General features: G+C 33.9%; 2 non-coding genes and 2 pseudogenes across 4 annotated transcripts; 3 read left to right on the top strand and 1 right to left on the bottom strand.

Annotated features, from left to right (window-relative positions):
* Window positions 1-5,864: 5,864 nt before the first annotated feature.
* On the bottom strand, window positions 5,865-12,572 carry LOC148688530 (photosystem II CP47 reaction center protein pseudogene; annotated as a pseudogene). Its single transcript, XR_015959498.1, has 2 exons — window positions 11,344-12,572; window positions 5,865-10,516 (listed from the first exon to the last, which is right to left on the bottom strand). The product of XR_015959498.1 is annotated as a photosystem II CP47 reaction center protein pseudogene (transcript).
* A 3,366-nt stretch (window positions 12,573-15,938) lies between these two features.
* Window positions 15,939-16,012, top strand: TRNAP-UGG (transfer RNA proline (anticodon UGG)). The gene has a single exon. It is a non-coding gene; the product is annotated as a tRNA-Pro (tRNA).
* A 155-nt stretch (window positions 16,013-16,167) lies between these two features.
* TRNAW-CCA (transfer RNA tryptophan (anticodon CCA)) lies at window positions 16,168-16,241 on the top strand. Its single transcript has one exon. It is a non-coding gene; the product is annotated as a tRNA-Trp (tRNA).
* Window positions 16,242-17,596: 1,355 nt separating this feature from the next.
* Window positions 17,597-18,507, top strand: LOC148688527 (uncharacterized; annotated as a pseudogene). The gene has a single exon (XR_015959497.1). The product of XR_015959497.1 is annotated as an uncharacterized LOC148688527 (transcript).
* The last annotated feature ends 6,493 nt before the right edge of the window (window positions 18,508-25,000 follow it).

Raw genomic sequence — 25,000 nt, 5'->3', positions numbered from 1 at the left:
TCTATGAGTCATCTCATATAAAGGGAATGTAATAAAGCATCAATACTGATTGATCCATAATTAGACAAATCCGTGCATAGAACAAAAAATCAAGAGCCCCGAGCCAATAAAGACTGAGAAGGTTGACTCAAGAAGAAATTTAATTGGAGGCTCCGTTGTAAAATTAAGACCTAATCATTAATCGAGAAGTGGTGGGAACGACAGAACCTGTGAATGCATAAGATTCTATTGAAAACGAATCCTAATGATTCATTGAGTAGGATGGCGGAACGAACCGGAAACCTATTCATTTATTCTGAGAGGTCATGTCATAGACTAATCTTACAACTGAATGTTGAAAGAGTAAATATTCGCCCGCGAATTTTTTTTTTTTTTTCTAAATTTTAGTCGATTCGAAATAAAAGGAAAAACAAAATAAAGATTCATTATAGCGTTCTACCAAAACGACATTATCTATAAATAGAATACGTGTTAAATTATAAATTATATAAATACGTGTTAAATTATATATTAAAACACAAAAAATTTCTAATTTATAATCGATTAGATCAAATTTCAAAGAATCCCACGATTCCATAGATTATTAACCGTGTATTTTTTTTGTTTAATTTTTTTTAATTGTTTAATTCGCGAGGAGCTGGATGAGAAGAAACTCTCATGTCCGGTTCTGTAGTAGAGATGGATGGAATTGCTAAACAACCATCAACTATAACCCCAAAAGAACCAGATTCCGTAAACAACACAGAGGAAGAATGAAAGGAATATCTTATCGAGGTAATCGTATTTGCTTCGGTAGATATGCTCTTCAAGCGCTTGAACCCGCTTGGATCACATCTAGACAAATAGAAGCAGGGCGGCGAGCAATGACACGAAATGCACGCCGCGGTGGAAAAATATGGGTACGCATATTTCCAGACAAACCTGTTACAGTAAGACCTACAGAAACACGTATGGGTTCGGGGAAAGGATCTCCCGAATATTGGGTAGCTGTCGTTAAACCCGGTAGAATACTTTATGAAATGAGCGGAGTAGCAGAAAATATAGCTAGAAGGGCTATTTCAATAGCGGCATCTAAAATGCCTATACGAACTCAATTCATTCTTTCTGGATAGGAATGTAGAAACAAACGAAAGGGGTTTTTGGGATAAAAAAAAAACAATTGCAGGTTTCTTTTTTTGTTTTGAACAAATAATATTTCTTTTTTTTATTTATACCTTTGCATTGAAAAAGAAAAAACCGATAAAAAAATGATATGATTCAACCTCAAACCCATTTGAATGTAGCGGATAACAGCGGGGCCCGAAAATTGATGTGTATTCGAATCATAGGAGCTAGTAATCGACGATATGCTCATATTGGTGACATTATTGTTGCTGTAATCAAGGAAGCAGTACCAAATACACCTCTAGAAAGATCAGAAGTGGTCCGAGCTGTCATTGTACGTACTTGTAAAGAACTCAAACGCGACAACGGTATGATAATACGATATGATGACAACGCTGCGGTTGTTATTGATCAAGAAGGAAATCCAAAAGGAACCCGAATTTTCGGCGCGATCGCCCGGGAATTAAGACAGTTAAATTTCACTAAAATAGTTTCATTAGCACCTGAAGTATTATAGGGGAAGACCTTAATATAGTATTTGAATGAAATTGATTAAATTTATTTAATTAATTAGTAAATTGTTTATCTATCACGTATATATCTTTAATAATTCATAAATAAAAAAAAAAAAAAAAGAATTCATAAATATTAAAAAATTCAGAAAAAAAGAAAAAGAGCATGTTGATTATATCAAAATTCGGGGGAAACAAAAATCTTAGTTTATCATGAGTAAAGACACTATTGCTGACATAATAACCTCTATACGAAATGCTGACATGAATAAAAAAAGAACAGTTCGAATACCATCTACTAACATCACTGAAAATATTGTTAAAATCCTTTTCCAAGAAGGTTTTATTGAAAACGTGAGAAAACATCAAGAAAGCAATAAATATTTTTTGGTTTTAACCCTACGACATAGAAGAAATAGGAAAGGACCATATAGAACTGTTTTAAATTTAAAACGGATCAGTCGACCCGGTCTACGAATATATTCTAACTATCAACGAATTCCTAGAATTTTAGGCGGAATGGGGGTTGTAATTCTTTCTACTTCTCGAGGTATAATGACAGACCGAAAGGCTCGACTAGAAGGAATCGGCGGAGAAGTTTTGTGTTATATATGGTAATCTTTCTAATAGCCGACACGGTCCTATTTGTGAAAAAAGAGAAAGGACAAGTTTAGAATATTATCCCTCTTACATTAGTTGATACTTCAAAGCGGTTTTACCTGGAATGAAACAACAAAAATGGATTCATGAGGGTTTAATTACTGAACAACTTACCGATGGTATGTATCTTCCGGATTCGTTTAGATAACAAAAAAATTATTCAGGTTTTTGTTTCGTAAAGGATTTCATGTAGTTTTATACGTATACTACCAGGAAATAGACTAAAAATTGAGGTAAGTCCTTATGATTCAACCAAAGGGCGTATAATTTAGAGACTCCAAAGCAAAGACTTGAATGATTAGGCGGTTTTTTCAATTTCAACATTCTTTCGTGAGGATACAATTCGAAATTAAAAATTTCAAGAAACTTATTTTCTTCCAATAAGTAGATTCGGAATTAAAAAAAGGAATGACAAATATGAAAATAAGGGCCTCCGTTCGTAAAATTTGTGAAAAATGTCGATTGATCCGTAGGCGGGGACGAATTATAGTAATTTGTTCTAACCCGAGACATAAACAAAGACAAGGATAATCTTTCTAAAACAAAAAGACTCTCGAAATCTAAAGGACCCGATGTACAGATGTACAAATAAATAAATAAAAAAAAAAAAAAAAGAATAAGGATCTGTTTTGACATGAAATGGATATATCCATATATCTCTGACTTATAATGAGATGATAAAATATGGCAAAACCTATACCAAAAATTGGTTCGCGTAGAAATAGACGTATTGGTTCACGTAAGAATACACGTAGAATCCCCAAGGGAGTTATTCATGTTCAAGCAAGTTTCAACAATACCATTGTGACTGTTACAGATGTACGGGGTCGAGTAATTTCTTGGTCCTCTGCCGGGGCTTGTGGATTCAAGGGTACAAGAAGGGGTACACCATTTGCCGCTCAAACCGCAGCAGGAAATGCTATTCGGACAGTAGTGGATCAAGGTATGCAACGAGCAGAAGTTATGATAAAAGGCCCGGGTCTCGGAAGAGATGCGGCATTAAGAGCTATTCGTAGAAGTGGTATACTATTAAGTTTCATACGGGATGTAACTCCTATGCCACATAATGGCTGTAGGCCTCCTAAAAAAAGACGTGTGTAAAAATAAACATTGAAGAGATTTCAAGAGAAATAAATAATTCAATGATTTGATCAAATAATATACTATGGTTCGAGAGAAAGTAACAGTATCTACTCGGACACTACAGTGGAAGTGTGTTGAATCAAGAGCAGACAGTAAGCGTCTTTATTATGGACGCTTTATTCTGGCCCCACTTATGAAAGGTCAAGCCGATACAATAGGCATTGCAATGCGAAGAGCTTTGCTCGGAGAAATAGAAGGTACATGTATCACACGCGCAAAATCTGAGAAAATACCACATGAATATTCTACCATAGTAGGTATTCAAGAATCCGTACATGAAATTTTAATGAATTTGAAAGAAATTGTCTTGAAAAGTAATCTGTATGGAACTCGTAACGCGTCTATTTGTGTCAAGGGTCCTGGATATGTAACTGCTCAAGACATTATCTTACCACCTTCTGTGGAAATTGTTGATAATACACAGTATATAGCTAACCTAACAGAACCAATTAATTTGTGTATTGAATTACAAATCGAGAGGAATCGCGGATATCGTATAAAAACGCCAAATAACTTTCAAGACGGAAGTTATCCTATAGATGCTGTATTCATGCCTGTTCGAAATGCGAATCATAGTATTCATTCTTATGTGAATGGGAATGAAAAACAAGAGATACTTTTTCTCGAAATATGGACAAATGGAAGTTTAACTCCTAAAGAAGCACTTCATGAAGCCTCCCGGAATTTGATTAATTTATTTATTCCTTTTTTACATGCAGAAGAAGAAAACTTACATTTAGAAAATAATCAACACAAAGTGACTTTACCCCTCTTTACTTATCATGATAGATTGGCTAAACAAAGGAAAAATAAAAAAGAAATCGCATTGAAATATATTTTTATTGACCAATCAGAATTGCTCCCCAGGGTCTATAATTGCCTCAAAAGGTCCAATATACATACATTATTGGACCTTTTGAATAACAGTCAAGAAGATCTTATGAAAATGAAACATTTTCGCATAGAAGATGTCAAACATATATTGAACATTCTAGAAATAAAAAAGCATTTCGAATAAATTTTTATGAGTTATTTACTTTTTTTCTTTTTTTTTTTTTTCTAAAGTTTTGTCTAAACAGATAAAAATGCGTTTTGAATCTTGAATCTTTAGCACAATCCATATATTCCGAATAGGTCCAAAATTAAATTGAATAGATGTATCTAGGGAAAATTCACTTTGAAGCGACTATTCCCTAGATACACACGTCATAATATACTTTTTTTTATTTCACAGTTGAATCGATTTAAAAAAGACCTAAAGTTAAGGACTTATCAATAGGTAGTGTTGCTCCAATACCCAACCAAAGGGCTACTACAGTACCAATCAAAAAGACGGTTGTCGCTACGGGACGACGAAATGGATTTTGGAATTTATTAACATTCTCCAAAAAAGGTACTGTTAATAATCCCGCAGGTACTGAAACCATTAAAAGAACGGCCCAATAACTTATTTGGCACTGTACGAAGTATTTGAAATACGGGAAAGAAATACCATTCAGGCAATATTTCCAAAGGAGTTGCAAATGGATCCGCGGGTTCACCAATCATTGATGGTTCTAGAACCGCTAAGCCTACGTTACATGCAATAGTACCTAAAATTACTACTGGAAAAATATATAAAAGATCATTTGGCCATGCGGGCTCTCCGTAATAATTATGACCCATCCCTTTAGCCAATTTAGCTCTTAACACAGGATCGTTCAAGTCAGGTTTTTTTGTTATTAGGATAGGTGAATTATTCTAGATCCATCCCCCGAAAGAACCGGACATGATAATTTTTCATCATCCAGCTCGAGCACGAATCAAACGAATCAAATGGATCCATATAAAAAAATTGATATGTTATCCATATCCACACATATATGAATGATTCTATGTAAGAAAACGGATTCCCTTTTTCGCAGTTGCAACAACTAACCATTGCAAGGAATTCAGTTCTTACAGATAAATGCTCAATACCCAAGTAGGCTTACAAAAATTGATCATGATCAAATGCTTTATGGGTCGTCTCAGATCTTGCAATTGGCCTTTATCCCCTAAATATCGAGACTGTTTACATACAAAGCAAAGGATTTACTTGTTACTAATATAGTCTAGCCTCTGTTCTTCTTTAGATCCCTTGTTTCACTCCGATAGTATCATAAATCGAGTCAATGCAGAGGAAATGAATACATTTCTATACTATTTAGTAAGTGAAATATATAAAACATAATCCGGATTATGCCAATCACTTATTCTACTGGATCTTACGGAGCCTGTTCATATCATACACGACATGATCGGGTCTGATCATAGAAAAGATTCTCTTCAAACGAACCGGCCTATCTTCTGTATGGGGCTTACGCGGTGGTTGGAACAAAGACACATTTTTTTGTTGTGAATTCAAATGTGGCAGATAGATAAGGACATATATCTGCAAGGCCCGATCAATAGTTCAAGTCACACACTCCCATAATCCATTTTATCTTCGGAAAATTCACTTCAACTATGAGTGTCAAAAAAATAATACATTTTTGTAGAGTTGAAGAGAAATATCCCAATACATGTCTTATTTTTTTTTCAATAATCCATATTTGTAGCAATGAAATACTAGTGTTCCTACCTCAAGTGATAGATGATTGATTACAAGATGGTATATATTCTTTATAAAGGACCAGAAATACCTTGCTTACGTATCATTGGGAAGTGCATTAACATAAATACGGCGGTAAGAAGAGGTAATACAAAAGTGTGTAAACTATAAAAACGAGTCAAAGTGGATTGTCCTACACTAGCACTTCCGCGTAATAACTCTACCAGAGGCGAGCCTATTACAGGAATAGCGTCTGGTACGCCTGTTACAATTTTTACTGCCCAATAACCAATTTGGTCCCGAGGTAAGGAATAACCAGTTACACCAAAAGATGCGGTCAATACACCCAAAACCACACCTGTAACCCAAGTCAATTCACGAGGTTTTTTAAAGCCGCCGGTGAGATACACGCGAAATACGTGCAGGATCATCATTAGGACCATCATACTTGCCGACCATCGATGAACTGATCGGATTAACCAACCAAAATTAGCTTCAGTCATTATATATTGAACAGAAGCAAAGGCCTCCGTAACGGTCGGACGATAATAAAAAGTCATAGCAAACCCGGTAGCTACTTGTACTAAAAAACAAGTAAGCGTAATTCCCCCTAGACAATAAAATATGTTGACGTGAGGAGGAACATATTTACTAGTTATATCATCGGCAATTGCCTGAATCTCAAGACGTTCTTCGAACCAATCATAGATTTTATTGAGATAGGTAAATCAAGGGGACCCCCCCGGAGAACCGTATATGAAAATTTCATCTCGTACGGCTCAAACAGAAACACCCAAATACTAGTTCTAACGGATGTGTGTAATATAAAGTTTGAAGTTTATTAATTCTATGATTTATGATTCAATTTTTTTTTTGAAGATACTAAAGAATAAAAATCCGAAAGCTCTTCTTTGTGGTTATAATGCCAAAAAATCAAGTCGGCTCATTCGTCTATATATTGATCGTTATAGGCCTCTTGAATCTTCTATTTACCTATTTTCTTTGGTGTTATTTATGTGTAATGCGGCTTTACTGCTGTTTTCTTTATTATTGATAGGAATTCTCTTGTTAAGACCCTATAGAATTGATTAAAACCTCAGATTCATACTAAAACCACGATGATTCAATAAAACCCTTTCAAACTAAGTCTAAGTCCCAAAATTCCCTGAGTAAGAACCATTGGATCATCACTTATTCAATGAATAGATATAATGACTAAAAATCCAAACCAAAGAAACCTTTGTTTTGTCCTTTGATCAAAATAAGCATAAACGAAAGTTTGAAAGAATAAAAATATTTCTATTTATAACTTCTAACTCTTTGAAAAAATTTTTTGAAGTCCGGACACGAGGTCTGACTATTAAGTATGAATCATAGTTCTAATAGTAATCTATTTCATATATTCCGTGCTCCAGATACTAGAATGAATATCCGACGAAGTAAAACCATCTCTATCAAGATGACAGACCCATTCTCTGTACTATCCATAGGATCATTTATACCAAGTCACACACTCATATTCCGGAAATACAGAAACAAAGAAATTCCACGGTCAAACTACCAAAATAGAATGGGATAAAAATCAGAAACCTAAACGCTTCACTTTGTATTGAAAAAGCCAGTTAATGGTTCTTGGGAATCTAATTCATTGAAATTCCATCCAGTAAAATGGAAGAATTATAAATCTCCAAAATAATAGATAGGAATATCGCGAATAGAGCCATTGCGAGACCCATCAAAGGAGTAGTTCCCCACCCAGGAGCTACTTTACCATATTCTGAATTCAATGGTTTCAATAAACTCCCCGCATTAGTTCGTTTTGGGCGGCCAGATCTAGAACTACCTTCAACGGTTTGTGTAGCCATAATATTTTATATTCAGTAAGATCTGTTGACTTTGTATACCATTCCGTTGTAAATAAATGATCTTATCATAGATCCATTGAGGTCTTAAAACTTTATAATGTCTTAAAACTATATAATCATGGAAACAGCAACCCTAGTTGCCATCTTTTTATCTGGTTTACTTGTAAGTTTTACTGGGTACGCCTTATATACTGCTTTTGGGCAACCCTCTCAACAACTAAGAGATCCATTCGAGGAACACGGGGACTAGTTGAAGTACGGATCCTCCCAATATTGGGAGGATCCGTACTTCAATTGAGATAATGACAAATCATTTCACCTTTTTAGTTGGAACTTTAGGCGGGTCTCGAAAAAAGATAGCGAAAAAAAATTATTCCTAGAGTTGAGACTAAAAGGAATGTATAAACCAATGCTTCCATAGATTCGATCGTGGTTTACAATTATAGCTTCCATACCTGTTTATTTGGGATCGTCTCCCGGATAAATAAAGAACAAGAGTCAAAGAAAAGGCAGTGATTCAAATCAAGATTTATCTGGTACCCCATCTAAAAATCACAAAAAGAAAATAAAAATGAAAAGTAACAAGTAACAAAGCATATTGTATCAGACTACTTGTCTTCTTGTAGTTGGATCTCCAAGTTTTTGGAATGCTCCAAATTCCACTTGAGCATCTAAATCTGGATCAATACCAGCAAAAACATCTCGAAACAAGGTTCTAGCACCATGCCAAATGTGTCCGAAGAAGAAGAGCAAAGCAAACGAAGCATGTCCAAAAGTAAACCAACCCCGTGGACTGCTACGAAAAACACCATCGGATTTCAAAGTAGCACGATCTAATTCAAAAATCTCACCCAATTGAGCACGTCTAGCATATTTTTTCACAGTAGCGGGATCGCTATAACTGACTCCGTTGAGTTCGCCGCCATAGAACTCGACAGTTACACCTACTTGTTCGACACTATATTTAGATTCCGCCCTTCTAAAAGGAACATCGGCTCTAACAATTCCGTCTCCGTCTACCAAAACAACCGGAAATGTTTCAAAAAAGTAGGCATACGACGTACAAAAAGTTCGCGCCCCTCTTTATCTCTAAAGATAGGATGTCCTAACCACCCAACAGCTATTCCATCCCCGTTGTCCATTGAGCCCGCTCTGAATAACCCCCCTTTGCCGGATTATTGCCGATGTAATCATAAAAAGCTAGTTTTTCGGGAATTTTAGACCAAGCTTCAGATAAACTTTGATTTTCAGCCAACCCAGCACCAATTCTTCGATATATTTCTTGTTGGAAGTATCCTTGATCCCATTGATAACGAGTGGGACCAAATAATTCAATCGGGGTAGTTGCTGAACCATACCACATAGTTCCAGCAACTACAAAAGCGGCAAAAAAGACAGCAGCAATACTACTGGAAAGGACGGTTTCAATATTTCCCATACGTAATCCTTTGTATAGGCGTTGAGGTGGACGTACACTAAGATGGAATAGACCCGCCAATATGCCCAAGGTCCCTGCTGCAATATGATGAGAGGCTATTCCTCCCGGAACAAAAGGATCAAAACCCTCCACACCCCACGCTGGATTTACGGATTGTACCCTTCCAGTTAGTCCATAAGGATCGGACACCCATATTCCAGGACCATACAATCCTGTTACATGAAATGCACCAAAACCAAAGCAAGCCACCCCTGATAGAAATAAATGAATTCCAAAGATCTTAGGCAAATCCAAAGAGGGTTTTCCTGTACGTTCATCAGTAAATATTTCTAGATCCCAATACACCCAATGCCAGATAGCTGCCAAAAAGCACAAGCCCGAAAACACAATATGTGCCCCGGCCACACCTTCGTAACTCCAAATACCCGGATTCGTTACAGTACCCCCTGTGATACTCCAACCGCCCCATGAATTGGTTATTCCTAAACGAGTCATGAAGGGTATAACGAACATACCCTGTCTCCACATTGGATCAAGAACAGGATCAGAAGGATCAAAAACTGCTAATTCGTATAGAGCCATCGAACCGGCCCAACCAGCAACCAGAGCTGTATGCATTATATGGACAGAAATCAAACGACCGGGATCATTCAATACGACGGTATGAACACGATACCAAGGCAAACCCATGGAAATACCCCTTTATCAATGAAAAATAGACACAATGTAACTTTATTGCATTGGAAAAAACTATGCTGTGGACCCTCTTTTTAGTGGATTATCTTGGGGAAAGAATTAATATTTGTTTGATTTGTTTGATTCTTTTCAATTACTTTTAGTAATAATGAAACTATTTTGTTCGTAGGAACAAAAAGAAGCAGATCTATTCTACACCCGATAAGGACCAATACGCAATGGTAGGGGAGTTGATACCATTTTATATGAGTGAATGCATATATATATTTGTTCATCATTCAAAGGACTTATTTGTAATAATTTTCCTTTATTCATTTTGTCTTCTTTATCTTTTTTTATAAACTTAGTCAATCTATGGATAAAATATGATAAAGGCCAATATTAGTAGGACACTAAATCCATTGTTACGCTTTCACATCAAAGTGAGATATAGTACTTAATTTTTCTTTTATTTAATGCCTATTGGTGTTCCAAGAGTACCTTTTCGAAGTCCTGGAGAGGAAGATGCATTGTGGATTGACATATAGTGCGACTTGTCAGATATATTGGGTCATATGGTATTTCCCCATTCTCTTCCCCGATCGAGATATCCTCCCCTTCGCCCAAGAAAGATTGATTGAATTATCAAAAATTTGGAGCGTGAAGTTCAATTAGATCCATTTTTTCGGGAGGGTATACAGATTAATATTATCAATTAGAATAATTTATGGTTATCTTGGTTAGGCCAATAAAATGAAGTATCCAGGCTCCGTTTAGAAAAAAACCGGTAAAAAATCTATTTATGATTACTAGTTCTATCATATTCTATTTCTTTATATATTTATAATAGAAGTGATCTCAAACTGTTAATCAATCGAGTAATATGATGAATGCATTGAATATCTGTTGTAAGACATGAAATAAATTGTAAAAAGGAAGTCGTAGCAAAAGGACGTGGTATTGGGGCATTTGTCATATATGTGCAAATCCAAATCGGGGCGGATCTTTACTCGGAGTAGAGCATAAACCTAAAAAAATTGAAGAAGCCCATTCAGGAACAAGAAAATTACATCGCGATTGAGATTGTATCTCGATGAAACAATACATCAATGAAAAGTTAGTTAGATAAATTTAGTAATTTTTTTTTTATAGATAAACAAAACAGGCCAAAACCCATCTTTTTTGAAAAATGAAAGAAAAGCCCCTTTTTATAAGTTAAAAGCCTGGTATGAAAAAAAAAATAAATAAATAAAAGAAAGCGCTAGAATCTACATCTACACATTGATTCTTTTTTTTTTTTTCGTTATTTTTGTTGAACCGTATGCATCAAAAGGTGCATGTACGGTTTCTAAGGGGATACAACTTTATCCCAATCAACCGACTTTATCGAGAACGATTACTTTTTTTAGGCCAAGGGGTTGATAGCGAGATCTCGAATCAACTTATTGGTCTTATGGTATATCTCAGTATAGAGGATGATACCAAAGATCTATATTTGTTTATAAATTCTCCTGGCGGATGGGTAATACCCGGAGTAGCTATTTATGATACTATGCAATTTGTGCGACCAGATATACAGACAATATGCATGGGATTAGCCGCTTCAATGGGATCTTTTATTCTGGTCGGAGGAGAAATTACCAAACGTCTAGCATTCCCTCACGCTTGGCGCCAATGAGTTTTTTTATTTGATTTGAGAGAAAAAAGAAGACTATGCCTTCGCGCTATATGAAATATTAATATTAAGTAATAATAGCATGGCACTTCGAATTCGATATGATAAATTTTTTTAACCCTTAAATTATGTATCGAAAGAGTAGTATGAGATAAAAGGTATTTCCGATTTTATCTAATCTATCGGGAGGCCTATTTCAGCGTCACAAACTTTTTTGTTTTCACGCCGGGAGGCTCTTAACAATATTTAGGTTATGAAAGAATATGAAAATAAAAAAAATCTTGTTTTTTTATTTGAAAAAAAAAAAAAAAGAAACTTTGGGATTGCTAAATAACAGACGAAATAAATATATAAAGCAACGGAGCCATCATAGTATTTTTGAACTACTCCAAAAACAAAAAGAAGGGTGGTTATTGGATCATTTACCAACCCGAGTCTGATAGACCCTATATTTAATTTAAATTTAATTTATTTGATATTTAAGTAAGGTAAAAACGAATTCCATTATAGAGCCGTATGCAATGCGTAAAAGATGCCTGTACGGTTGTTCAATTATATATTTTATTATTCTTTATCTCTTCACCTTATCATCATGCGAGATAGAATAAACATTTATTATGTTATATCATCAGGGTAATGATCCATCAACCTGCTAGTTCTTTTTATGAGGCACAGACGGGAGAATTTATCTTGGAAGCGGAAGAACTTTGAAGCTGCGCGAAACCGTCACAAGGGTTTATGTACAAAGGACAGGCAAACCCTTATGGGTTGTATCCGAAGATATGGAAAGAGATGTTTTTATGTCAGCAACAGAAGCCCAAGCTCATGGAATTGTTGATCTTGTAGCGACTGAATAAAAAAGAAAAAATAACAAAAATTTCAGACGAATTGGTGATTTGAGATTTTATCTTCTTACCGGATTTAATATTCTATTCATTAATCTGATTTAAGATTCTATTCATTAATCTATTAATATAGAAATAAAATAATTCATAATCATCCGGTTAAGATCGATCTAAACCAGCCCATTATGTATATGATTCAATATGCCAACTATTAAACAGCTTATTAGAAACACAAGACAGCCAATCAGAAATGTCACGAAATCCCCCGCTCTTGGGGGATGTCCTCAGCGACGAGGAACATGTACTAGGGTGTATGTGCGACTCGTTCAGATCATGGGCTAGGACAAAAGAAAGAAAACAATTGATCCAGTATCAACGATCAGTACCAGTGAATAGACTAGAATGGAAGAACTCCATTCAATATCTAAAAATCAAAAAGATCTATCCTTCTATTGTGGTATCAAATGTATGGTTTCCGTTGGTGCAAATCCAATCAACTCCGTTTTAAATTTAAGATGAGAAAGAATTCTCCATTGATAGCAAATGATATCCATTAAGCAGGGGAAATACTATTTTAAAAAGCAGAAAAATTATGCCTTACTCTTGCAAGAACGGACTAACAGGGTCAGCTACTCAGCTAATCTTCATAATTAAATACCGTTACTGTATAAGTAGATCTCATTGTGAAAGACCTCGTACTGGATAATTATGGGTAGAGCCAAAGAGTGTGAACTGTACAAGTTAACAATAACATTGATTAAATGAAAGAAGGGCTCCGGTGTATAGAGAGGACCTCACCGTTTAAGAAGTAACCATAGAAACGATGGAACCCACTATATCCATTTATATTTATAACTTTTATGTGGTTTTGATACCTAATATCAATACAATTTTTTCTAGGCATTTCACCTAGAAAAAAAAAAAAAAAATCGTGGTCGGGAAGGTTATAGTAGCAAAAGCCATTGGAATTTAAATTTTATACATTGGAAGAATCCGTTTTGTTATTAATAGACTAGGATACGGGAAGGGAATAACTGAAAGAAAGGAAATCGATTAGTTATTCATCAAAGTTTCATTTATTCAATGACCAGAATTAAACGAGGGTATATAGCTCGAAGACGTAGAACAAAAATTCGTTTATTTGCATCAACCTTTCGAGGGGCTCATTCAAGACTTACTCGTACTATTACTCAACAGAAAATAAGAGCTTTGGTTTCGGCTCATCGGGATAGAGGTAGACAAAAGAGAGATTTTCGTCGGTTGTGGATCACTCGGATAAATGCAGTAATTCGCGAGAATAAAGTATACTTTAGTTATAGTAAATTTATACACAATCTGTACAAGAGACAGTTACTTCTTAATCGTAAAATACTTGCACAAATAGCTATATTAAATAAGAGTTGTCTTTATATGATTTCCAATGAGATCATAAAAATAAAGAGATTGGAAGGAATCCGTTGGAATAGTTTAAATGGAGTTCCCTGGAGAATGAACTCTGGGAAGGTAGAGTAGAAATTAGTATGATAAAATATGATAAAGTCATCAAAATGAAGAAAGACGTTAAATATAAAATATTTATTCCTCTTCTCCCATTTTTTTTCTTACGACAGGACATTTCGATTTTACGATTTTTCGAACAAAAAAAAAAAACGTCAATCCGCATTTGAGTTTGGATTGGAATTTTATTTTGATTCAATTCAATTGAAGAGTCAACCTATTTTTTTTCTGGTTCTAAGACCAGCAGCTCTAGCGGTTGACTCGCTTCTTTCAAATTGTTTCTCATTATTAAGAAAAGGTAACGGAGATAAAATACGAGCTTGTTTTATAGCAATAGTAATTAATCGTTGTTGTTTTAAGGTCAATCTATTCACCCGTCTAGATAATATTTTTCCTTGTTCGCTAATAAATCGACTAATTAAACTCATGTTTCTATAATCAATTCGATCCCCCGATTGGATCGGAGGCAAACGCCTACGAAAAGATCGCTTAGATTTAAGAAAGATTCGCTTGGATTTATCCATGGTTTGTTTATTCCTTATCCTGAAAATCCCAATCCTATTTCTTAATTCTACATCATCTTTGATCCGATCGAAATAGGATTTGGTTTGTTTCTATTTATTTGTTTATATTTAAATAAATTAAAAAATAAATTAAAATAAATTATATATATTGTTATATATAATATGTAATTTTTCATCTTCCTTGGAAGACTGACACACGAGCGATCGGTTCGATCTATTTCTTTATCTCCCCATGAATCGTATGTTTGTAACAACAGGGACAGAATTTTCTCAATTCCAATCGACTAGGCGTATTGTGTCGATTCTTTTGAGTAATATATCTGGAAATGCCCATTGATTCCTTATTAACACGATTTCGAACACAACTGGTACATTCCAAAATAACCGTTACTCGGACATCTTTACCCTTAGCCATGAACCTCCTTTGGTTTTTGATTCACTCAATTCTTTTCTTTAATTTTCCGACCCGAAGCAAGGAGAAGAAAGGACACAAAAATAGAAGCAGGTAACTCGAAATCAAATTATGAAAGAAATATTTTGTTGCAATCAATATAGTAATAAATAATAAGTAATATAATGATTTCTAACTATATTTATAATTTTTAATTGCCGTACAGTATTTCATTTTCAGTTAAGTATCTTGTATGATATTGTTGCCCCAACCACCGCATTTCCGTTCTATTATTAATTTAATTTGAGCCTGAGCCCGAGGTCATAGTTTCACTGAGGGTGAAACCGCTTTTTCTTTGTTTTTTTTTTTTTTTTAGAAAGAATAAGTAAAAAAAGAAAAAAAGAAAAAACAAAGAAAAAAAGAAGGGAGGGGTAGGGATTAGTTACAGATATTTGATTGTATCTCTAATCTTCTTCCCCCTTCCCATATCAATAGCTAGAATGAAAAAAAGGGGAATATCAACGCATCCGGAAAAAAAACGATTGATCTCTATCAATAAACCTGCTAAAGACCCGAACCATAGAGTACTTACTACCGGTGCCACGGAGAGATATGTTTTTAGATCTCGCATTTAAAAACTCCTCTTTCTGTATTCGTTATTGTAATTTTATTGTAATTTGTAATACCTAATGGTAATACATATATGACCGGATGTGTATATGTAGTTAATGACTTACCACTTGTACGCGGAGTTCCTAATTCAAATTGAAATGTACAAAATAGATATTTATTAAAAGAAAAAAATACGTCCATTTCCGCCTTAAATTCCTAAAAAATATTAATTTTTTGTGGTAGATTTCATATTAATTTCATACTTTATATAAGTCTTTTACCATATTATATGTTTGTTATATGATATATGAGACCAAAAGGAAGAAGGAAGAAATGATAAGATAGTTTGTGTATATCAATGTAGGAAATAAAGATGTGGAAAACAAGGCAGGGATTCTCTACAATGACACTGTAGACCAATTGAAAGGGATGTAGCGCAGTTTGGTAGCGCGTTTGTTTTGGGTACAAAATGTCACGGGTTCAAATCCTGTCATCCCTACCTATTACTTATCTTCTGAGCAGTAACGAGGGATCAATTGAGATCAATTAATAAAATTGTACATACATAATTAAATAAATATTTAATTTTTATTTTTTATAGTATATATATATGCAAGATAAATTGGGGTTACAAAAATTTATTGTGATAATAAAGCGCTCTTAGTTCAGTTCGGTAGAACGTGGGTCTCCAAAACCCGATGTCGTAGGTTCAAATCCTACAGGGCGTGATTCTGTGTTCTTGTTAATCGCGGGAGGTCAAAATTACACTAAAATAATTGAGCAGCAACCTAAATTTGACCTCCCGCGGATTAAAGGAAGTAGGAGGTCAATAAAAAACGAGATGTTAATTAATCAAAGATCCAACTGATCACCACGTCTGTATTGTAAATAGGCAGTTACGAATAATCCAGCCAAAGTAATAGGAATTAGACCTAAGACGATTCCAAATAGAAAAACTTCAATCATTTCAATTTGTTTGAAAGGGGGAAGGGAGAGGTAATATTTATCCTTAAATATTAATCTGTATTGACTATACATCTCAATGACCAAGAATTGGTAAGGGACTGGAGAATATATGAACTACCATAGAAAGATTTTTTTATAAATTGTTCATTAAATTAATTTCAAATAAGTCGTATCTTGCTCAGACCGATAAATAGAGCTGAGGTTATAGTCAAAGATGCTAGTAGAAAACCGAAATAACTAGTTATAGTAGGCATGAAAAGGCTAAATGAAATATGTTCTTTTTATACATATGTTTCTAAAGCACTTCCCTAAGTTTCAATTTTTGAAAGATACGAGGATAAACAAAAATACCAACCAATTGAAAGGATAAATTCAATTGAAAATATTTGATTCATCAATTATTATAGACGATACTAATAAAAATAGAGTAACATAAGTAAGAAATCAATTAATCATCTGTGACATTTACCCATCCCACGCTTTTGAATCAATAGATTCATCGGTCAACTCTTGAGTTGACTGAACTAATATATGTATATAACTAACTATATGTATATATAGAATATTAGAAATTATAAATAAAGTAATAATAAGAACGTTTTTTATAACTTCATTCACAAAATGAAACTCTCTTTGAATCACTCTGGAATAAAATTGGAAAATAAGTTTGATTGTTTTTTATTGTATCGAAATATCGAATCCATTTTTTTTTTTTTCGAACGACACTTCTAATGCACTTTTTTTTTACTTTAAAGCGAACTCAGTAGTAGTTCATTCACATAATCTCGCGATTGAAAAGAAAAAAGTATCGCACGATAAGATCAATCGAAACTGGGTTTTACATTTTATCTTTCCATATTACAAAGACCCATCTTTGTAATTAGGTCACGAAGGACCCCCTTGGGGGGCTAATAGAATAATGCGTGCATCACGAATATTTATTGTTTTTTATTTATTCGTTGTTCCTCGTTCTTTCATTGAATAATATCTACTATTATTACTTGTTACTGGGTGGCCAACCAATTCCTAAAAAAAAAAAAAGATTCCAACAAAAAACATCTTATACAACCACAAAACGTATGTTTTTAGATGTAACGTCTAATTGAATCGTAAGAATATGAGAATCTCCTTCATAAATTATTGGAAACCAACCTGTCGAATTCACATTTTACTTGATCTTCAGTTTCTACTGAAGAAAATCCTTATACTACAGGAATTTGAGGAATTTTATATTAAATGGTACAAAATTCTACATCGACAAGCAACAAGAAAAGAAGAAAGAAATTATCTAACACTTCATTTCGATATTGATTGTGAAATTGCATTGCTGTGTCAGAAGAAGGATAGCTATACTGATTCGGTATACTCTAAAAACACCCTTGGTACAATATTGACGATCTCACAAAGATTGGTTTCAGTAAATTTCCATTTACTGATTTAATCTTTTACGGAATCGGCCCCCCCCCTGACTGTACAAGAATATGCGGAGCTCAACATGTCTGGAAGCACAGGAGAACGTTCTTTTGCGGATATTATTACCAGTATTCGATACTGGGTCATTCATAGCATTACTATACCTTCCTTATTTATTGCGGGTTGGTTATTCGTCAGCACGGGTTTAGCTTACGATGTATTTGGAAGCCCTCGCCCAAACGAGTATTTTACAGAAAGCCGACAAGGAATTCCATTAATAACTGGCCGTTTTGATCCTTTGGAACAACTCGATGAATTTAGTAGATCTTTTTAGGAGGCCAAAATGACTATAGATAGAACCTATCCAATTTTTACAGTGCGATGGTTAGCTGTTCACGGACTAGCTGTACCTACCGTTTCTTTTTTAGGGTCAATATCAGCAATGCAGTTCATCCAACGATAAACCTAATCCGAATCATAGAGCTACGACACAATCAAACCCGAACGAACAAAGTGTTGAATTGAATCGTACCAGTCTCTACTGGGGGTTATTACTCATTTTTGTACTTGCTGTTTTATTTTCCAATTATTTCTTTAATTAAAATAAAAAAAGAATAGATAGTAGGAATTCTCTTATCCCATTCGGAAAGATATCATCTCATAATTATCTATGGCTGTTTATGTCTCTAGCATGACCACTTGATAAAATGTGGAGGAAAGTAGGACAAATGGCCGATACTACTGGAAGGATTCCTCTTTGGATAATAGGTACTGTAGCCGGTATTCTTGTGATCGGTTTAATCGGTATTTTCTTTTATGGTTCATATTCCGGATTAGGTTCATCCCTGTAATAATCGGATGAACTGAGTTGTAGACATGAAAGCATAAGAACTCAACGGGATCCCCCTCGAATCAGACAAGGAAAGAGGGGGTAAGTCCCGTTGAGTTCTTAATAATCATAATATTTTTTTTTTTTAGAGATGTTTCAAAAACCTCCACCTTTTCTGATGATGTTTTTAAAAAATGAACTTCGTTAATTGATTCAGAACATCTGTTACTCAATAGTATCTGTCAATACTTAAAACAAAGAAGGAATCACTCGATTTACCCTTTTTGGATGACTCACAATTATATATAAATAGAATATATTTCTATCAATCAGATATCATGCAAACCCTTTACTATACTACTTTACTATACTAATAGAATAGAACCTTACTCCATTTAATCTAATAAATATTTAATCTCATAAAAGTGAAATTTTTTTTTTATAAGTTCGTTGAAATTGAAGAAGTTCTATATTGCTCAATAAATTGACCTATATTTATTTGTCCACTACCACTATGTTACGTAAGAAATCTAAAAAAGGGTTATGATAAAATAAACCTATATAAAAAAAAAAAAAAAAAAATGAAAACTACAAATATCCATTTTTTACGAACGGGATCGAGAATCTTTATTAATTCGACACAAGAAAGGGTTGGGTAAAATTCCGTTTCTTGTGTCAAGGACTAGGAGACGAACAATCTCCCCTAAAATCCTTTGTTCCTCTCATTTATACTTTGGTTTCTATTCTCCGCTTATTTATCTTTTGTTTTGATTTTATTTATCTTTTGTTTTGATTTTAGTCAAATATAAAACTATTGATTCATTCTATATCATACCGTTTCAATTTGGATTGAAAAAACAAATAAATAAAGAAGAGTTAAGTAAAACAGTCGCCTTCACAATATACTATGACCAGGAATGCGGTATTAAGTAATTCCCGAAATCCGGTAGAATAAAGAATAGAAATAAGCAAAATTTTTTTGATCATACATAATTCCCAACAAAAATTTGTTTATTTTTAGAGCTTGATGTTGATAAATCCGCAGATCTAGAAATTCATTTCGGACAATTGAACCTTCTCAAACTGTTTCTTTTTAAGAACCAAAAAGATTTGTGCCAAAATAACAGATGCCAAGAAGAGCAAAAGACCTTGGACACGTAATGGATCTTGAAGTACTATTTCCGCATCTCCCTGACCAAATCCACCCACATTAGGATTACTCGTTAATGGTTGATCAAGTTTGATGGATTCGCCCTCTGAAACAAGAAGTTCCGGTCCTGGAGGGATAATATCAACCACTTGACGTCCATCCGATGCATCCGCTATGGTTATTTCGTACCCCCCTTTTTCTTTTCGTATTATTTTGCTTACTATACCTGCTGCTGTAGCATTATAAACATTATTGTTACTCTTGCTCCCGTCGGGATAAATCTGACCCCTTCCCCTGTTCCCGCCTACATATATGGGATATTTTAAGAAGTGCACATCTTTCTTAGTAGCGGGGTCCGGGGAAAGAATAGGAAAGGTGATTTCACTATATTTCTGACCAGGAACCGGACCTATCACAAGAATATTTTTTTTAGTGGGACGATAGCTCTGAAAAGACAGATTTCCTATCTTTTCTTTAATCTCGGGCGAAATACGATCGGGAGGGGCTAATTCAAACCCCTCGGGTAAAATCAGAACAGCCCCGACATTCAAAGCTCCTTTTTTACCATTAGCAAGAACTTGTTTCAGTTGCAGATCATAAGGAATTCGAACAACTGCTTCAAATACAGTATCAGGAAGTACCGCTTGTGGAACCTCGATATCCACGGGTTTATTAGCTAAATGGCAATTGGCACATACAATACGGCCAGTCGCTTCTCGTGGATTTTCATAACCCTGCTGTGCAAAAATGGGATATGCATTTGAAAGGGGTGCCTGGGTTAGTATATATATCATGAGCGATACGGAAATGGATCGAGTAATCTCTTTCTTTATCCAAGAAAAGGTATTTTTAGTTTGCATGGTCCAATCATTGATCCCGAAAATTTCTACAATAAAATTAGGTAGGTCGCTAGTATAGTTCCCTATCTATAATTTTGCTATTTACTTAAATATTAAATATAAATAATTTTACTGGAATATTGGAGGAATCCCTTGGATGGGTAGTAAGTACAATTTTGAATGTTTTGCTTATGTACAAAGTAACAAATATTATAATTGGATCGTTCGATCACTTTTCAGTCATTCATTGAATGATAAATCACTACAAGTGAAGGAGATACACGATTTAAATAACGAAAGATCCAATATTTAAAAATTGTATCTAAAATGACTGGAAAAGTAGAAACAAGACCGGATATAATTTGATCATTATGAGCAAATCCAAAATCTTTGTAGACAGAGCCAATCATTAATTCCCAACCGTGGGGCGAATGGAATCCTATACATAAATCCGTTAATAAAAGAATAGAAAAAGCTTTTATTGTGTCGCTTAAGTTGTATAGGAATTCTTGAAACCAAGAGTTAAGAATAACAAGTTCTTCATTACCTAGAATAGAATAACCACTTAGAATACCGAAACAGATTATATTTGTCGAGAAGTGTAAAATTGTATGGATGCGATCCTCGTTGTGCATCTTGATCAATTGGATCGTTTCTTTGTAGATTTCGATGCGAGGCTTTTGTAAATGTGTTTCCGGGTATTCCTTTATCATTTCGTCCAAACGTAAGAGTTCCTCTAAGTCTATGAATTCTTTTAGAATACTCTTTTCTTGAATATCATTCAAAAAAATTTCGGATTGCCTAGTATTCCACCAATTAGTAAACCAAGATTCTAGACTTTTATTAAATGAGAGAGAGATCCACCAAGGCAAAAATACTATAGATGCAAGATATAGAAGGGAAATTAATACTTTCTTTTTTGCCATTTTTTCGTCTGTGAATTTTAAAATTTTTAATGAACGCACCTCATTCGTCGACTCTATATGATACTAATATTTCTATCAAGCATAAGTTCTATTACAAGTCATCGATGTATTTCCGGATTTTTTTGTGATTCAGTACAGCGGTTAGTCCTTGAATTTAGAAAGAATATAGAATAAGAAAGAGCCCTCTTCAAATTTATAGTAGTCGGATTTCGAGACGAAAGAACTCCCGTTCTATCAAAATATCAAATATTTAGAAAAAAAATTCTTTACTTTATGATGAAATGTTTTGTTTTGATATATGATGAATCTATCATTTAGATTTGTTACTGAATTGAGTTAAGTGGATTTACATACGCATAAAAAAAATTGTGGACATAAACAATTTAGTTTTAGAATTGTTTCATATACGTTTGCTTTGGCTCGAGTAAGCGTTCTGAAGAAACTTCAGTTAAGTTATGCTATAGAAAAAAAGATGATTCTTGAGTTTTTTATCTCTTGCAAAGTATTCATTCTTCAGTTCCTTTTTTCAAAATACTTCAATTGGTACACGCAAGAAATAGGCCAATTCAGCAGCTTTTTGCTCAATCTCTCGTGGAGTAAAATTCTCATCAGTACGAGTCAAGGGAATGGCTCCTTGTCCTTTTATTTCCATATAAAGGACACGACGAGCATAAATACCCTCTTTAATTTCTATTCTGATGGACTGAATGTCTTTCATAAGGAATCGGAGGAATATGCGACGATTTTTTCCAGGAAATCCCCAACGAAAAATACACACTATGCCCTCTTTTATATCGAATCGATCATAACCACTACCTACATTCCACGAAATTGTGCACCACAAATAGGAGCTAATAAAAAGACCTGCGATCCCATAGAAAGACATCACGATACCTTGTGGAAAAAAAATGATTTGCTGAGAAGGAAATAAAGATATAAAATTCCTACCAAAATAACTGGACGTTCCAACCAATAAAAACCCTAATGAACCTAAAAAAAGAATAAAGGCCCAACAGAAATTACTTGTTTTTCGAGACCCCGCTATAAGTTCTACCCATATACGTTCTGATCGCCAACTCATACTCTAACTAGACCTAGTTTCATTTTATTGGAATTGGGAGAATAACAAAAATAATTTTTTTTTTTACTTTTTTTTGTTTCCGAAGTAACTCTCATCAACCAGCACTATTATGATGTGAACCTTTAGGGATAATTCATCGAATTTCTTAGATCCAAACTAAAATAATAACATCCCTTTCATATGATTTCCTAATACATATAGATATATTTACTTTACATTTCAGAAATTCTCCCCGATCCCGATCTATTTGAAAATAGTTATAATTCATTTATCATGTTTACACATACATAAGAGCTTATGCCCGAAGGAAGCCGCATATTATACCATATTTTACTAAATAGATATCCGTGTTATGATCCAAGTAAGTCTTGAAAAAAAAATATATATATATATAAGATTTGTCCTTGTTGTATCTAAAAAATCTTGTTTTTTTGAACATAAAGAGATAAAGAAGCCATTGCAATTGCCGGAAATACTAAGCCCACTAAAGGCACAAAAATGGAGGGGAGACTGTTGAGAGTTATCATAGAATGGGTACCTCGATTTAATATTTGTACCTGTTATTTATTGTTATATTTATTGTTTTATATTTGAACCTTATATTGTTATAAAGATATCTTATAATTCATATATAATTGTTATATTATACTAAGTATACCTAAGTGAGTATATATATACTTAATAGGGATAGGGAGTCTATAAGTATATGTTTTAAGAAATATATATTAATTTAAGAAATATATATTAATTTAAGAAATATATATTAATTTAAGAAATATATATTAATTAATATATATTAATTAATAAAATACAATAAATATATAAATAATACAATAAATATATAAATAAATGGACCTATTCATCTTTCTACATGTTTCTACATGAAATATATATATACGATAATCCACCCTTTTTATATTCGTATTAGTAGTTATTATCTTTTCTTGTCTTATAAATTTCATAATTTAATAAAATTTTAAAGTATTTACTAAAAACTCCCAAAGAATTCGTTATAATACGATCCAACAAAAAGGATTCTTAGTGGGGGATTATTTTCGGGAGATATAGAAAGATGCAAGACCTTGTTAACTAATTCCACGGAAGAAAGCGAAAGAATTCACTCTTTTATTTTGAAAGAATTCACTCTTTTGTTTAATAGAGATTTCCTATTTAGTATTAGTAACCAGGAATATCAATAAAAAAACGATCCGGATGGTTCTTTCTACAATTCAATCTTATGTTACCAAAGTCAAAATCCATTCTTCGGATTTTGACTTTGATTCCTATAAATTAAATAACTACTTGATCACCACACATAAAAAAATTTATTAAGTTTTATTAAATTAATACTCTTATTAAATATTCAATTAAGACTCTAAGGCTCTAATCTAATTTTCATTCAAAGGAAAGAAAGCATGTAGCCGAAATAACTCACTCAGAACGCCCTTTAAAGGATTACGTGGTACGATTGGATCGAATAAGCCCTTATGGAATAAATATTCAGCCACTTGTGAATCCTCAGGTACTGTCTTATTCAATGTTTGTTCAATTACTCTTTTACCTGCAAATGCAATATAAGCATTGGGTTCGGCAATAATGATATCTCCCAACATACCAAAACTAGCCGTCACCCCGCCTGTGGTAGGGGATGTAAGGATTGCTACATAAAATAACTTTTTATTTAATTGATAATCATATAAAGCGGAAGATATTTTAGCCATTTGCATCAAGCTCAAGCTTCCTTCTTGCATGCGTGCTCCTCCGGAAGCACACACTAGAATAAGAGGTAAAAATTGATTGGTAGCATACTCGGCCAAACGTGTGATTTTTTCGCCCACTACAGATCCCATACTACCACCCATAAACTGAAAATCCATAACACCAATTGCTACGGGAATACCATTTAGTTGACCTGTGCCTGTTTGAACAGCCTCAGTTAATCCTGTATTTTTTTGATAAGAATCAATACGATCTTTATAAGGTTCCTCCTCCGAATGAAATTCAATGGGATCCAGAGAGACCATGTCTTCGTTCATAGGATCCCAAGTACCGGGATCAATCGAAAGTTCGATTCTATCAAAACTACTCATTTTCAAATGACATCCACATTGTTCACAAATATTCATTTTTGATTTTAAAAATTTCTTATAATTTAATCCATAACAATTTTCGCATTGAATCCACAAATGCCTGTATTTTTGAGTTACATTTAAATTATTAGAACTTATACTAAAATCACTATCATCTGTGCTAGTTTTTATACTGGAACTCTCGCTTTTACTA

The sequence above is a fragment of the Pyrus communis genome, unplaced genomic scaffold (assembly GCF_041283825.1).
Source record: "Pyrus communis isolate YQ-2024b unplaced genomic scaffold, ASM4128382v1 ptg000031l, whole genome shotgun sequence".
Lineage (NCBI taxonomy): Eukaryota > Viridiplantae > Streptophyta > Magnoliopsida > Rosales > Rosaceae > Pyrus > Pyrus communis.
This window is presented reverse-complemented; position numbering and strand designations above follow the sequence as displayed.